Consider the following 2,512-nt stretch of genomic DNA (forward strand, 5'->3'; position numbering starts at 1 on the left):
AGCTCCTTCCAGAACTTCTCCTTTTCTTCCAACTCACAGCCCACCTGTGGGGCATAACCACTAACAACATTTATCATCACTCCTTCTATTTCTACCTTCACACACATCAACCTGTCTGACTCTCGTTTCACCTCTACCACATATCGTACATATTCTTCCTTTAGGAACACCCCTACTCCATTTCTCTTCCAGTCAGCAAACATATGGGAAATAAAAACGTAGGAAAAGAGGGGGAAAAAGAAACTAAACTGTAGAGTAAGGTCAAAATATGGCTAAAAGAAAGCTAATAAAATCCCTCCAAGCAATAGGTCAAAGGTTGTCCTAAAATCTCTTAAAATGTTACAAAAAAGTACCTTTATATACATATTTAAAATGGGTAAATGTTATTTTACATCCTGAAGTTTTAATTACTTTATATTACTGTTTAAATAGAGAAGCTCCTCTGTCCTTCACTGGTCTGTGAAATTCAGTTGCTAACAGACATATTACTTACTTGGCTACTGTGTTCGGTAAATCTGAATCCAGTCTGGTTAAGCATAGAGTTAGAAGATAGAGAGAAAAGATTAGTGAGGAAGTCAAAGAGGTGACAGGCATAGTCACATTATCAGCAAGCACTGGGTGAAGACGTCTGAACTTATCAGACCGTAGACATGCTCAGTGACAAAAGGTGTGAAGACACAATAATAAGACATGAGCTCCTGGACAGCAGAAAAGAAGACCTGCTTTAATCTTTAATTTCCTTCCTCTAAGCTGGAAACAGACCGTGGGCTTTTTGTAATGCTATGCAGGTAATTTTATTATAAATGCTTAAATGTACAATATATTTTAGGGTGAGGTATTGCGGAGGGGGGGGGGTTAGTTGTCACAGCAGCATGTTTGACACGTAAAAACAAAGTCTTGTAATGAAAGAGTTGACGTGAAGGTATAAGAGAATCAATAATTGGCTTGTGTTTGAAGACAGGTTAGATTCGGGAGACAGTCCAAGATCAGTAAAGATTAGTGTCATCCAAGCAGAATAGTGTCTTTGTCTCTCCTCGTCATACCTTTTGGATAAAGTAAGATGTATGTAAACAGGCCTTAATCAAGTCCTCCTGAATTGTAACTAGCACTGTGTTATTAAATTCTTTCTTGTTATACAGTGTAGTTCTTTGGGGGAAAGGAAACAAAAGATATATAGCAAAAAGTGTAAAAAGCCTACTTGTAATATCATATTCAAATATTCTAGATTCTAGATAATAATAATTATTTCTTTATATTTCTAATCTAACTGTATGTCTATGTTACGTGTTTAAAATATCCTTCCTTACCAGTTAAATTCCCACCATCTGTCCTACTCCAAAATGGTAAACTTACCTAATGTTTCCAAGTACAGTAGAAGCATCAATCATCACGATCTTGATTAATTATCATTAATCCTGATGAACTTAAATTAATCAACATTCCTATAATAATATGGACAATATTACAAATTTGCAAATAAGATGTTTCACTGTCACTGAGACAATTGAAAAAGCATTGTTTAGATTCTGGCATTGAAACAATGGGACAGACTGACTCACTTGACAATGCTGTGTGGAATGTGGACGTACTCCATGGGAATGATTTCTCCCAGATCTCGCAGACTGTGCACATACTTGATCTTATTGCTGAACTCCATTACATTTCCAGAAATGGTAATCCAAGTCCTTTTTCAGCAGAGATACCAGTCTCACTCAGTGGGGATCCATTAAAAGAGCGAGTGGGAGATAAAGCTGTTGGTGAGAACGGGGGACTGCGTTTCAGAAGCGTCCTGCCTCCCGAACTGACCTTCCCACTCTTGAAATGTCGCCAAAGATGTTGGGCAACATGCAGGTGTTGCAGAAGGAGTCTGTCCACCCTCGTCTGAGTCTTCCATTGAAATTTGTGAATGCACATAAACTTCCACTCTGGTTTTTAAAAAGTTATCAGATGGGAATTTCAGTGATGGAGACACACTTCTGCCTACAAGGCTGGACTTCTCTTCATAGCCTTTTTCTTCAATCTGTGTCTGACTGATCTCTGTCGAATGTGGTGGACTTTCGTAGTGTTGTTTGCTTGGCTATGACTAAGGAGTTCTAGCTCTATGCCATCCTCAGTGGCAGGACTAACTGGACTTCTGGTGTTTCTGATCATGTGGTTTTGTGCAACTTGCTCAGTGTTCTCCTGGTCCTCCCTGTGTCTGCTCTGGACCTGGCTTTGCAGTGCTGTGGCAGCAAAGACAAGTGTGCTGAAAGTCTCCATAGTGGTCCTTGTTCCTTAACTTTGTTTGTCTCCTTGTTTAGGCCTGCCGTGCCATGCCCTCTCAGCTTCTTTGACTGTACCAGACACAACAATGTAGTCCATTTCCAGGCCTGAAGACGAATCTCCATCTGAATTTGAACGTGCTTCATCTTGACTTCCTGGGTGAAAGCTGCCAGGGCTATATTTCATAGTCTCTTTCTTTTGTTCAGAGTCTGGACCTTGGGATATGTGGATAAACATATAACCAGCTTGA

At 39.6% G+C, this 2,512-nt stretch overlaps 1 protein-coding gene across 1 annotated transcript in view; it reads right to left on the bottom strand.

The window, feature by feature from the left end:
- Positions 1 to 2,512, bottom strand: part of LOC103397289 (calmodulin-regulated spectrin-associated protein 1-B-like) — a 411,725-nt gene that overhangs the window by 305,341 nt on the left and 103,872 nt on the right. The gene's annotated exons all lie outside the window — the stretch shown is intronic.

This window comes from Cynoglossus semilaevis, chromosome W (assembly GCF_000523025.1).
Source record: "Cynoglossus semilaevis isolate Cse_v1.0 chromosome W, Cse_v1.0, whole genome shotgun sequence".
NCBI lineage: Eukaryota > Metazoa > Chordata > Actinopteri > Pleuronectiformes > Cynoglossidae > Cynoglossus > Cynoglossus semilaevis.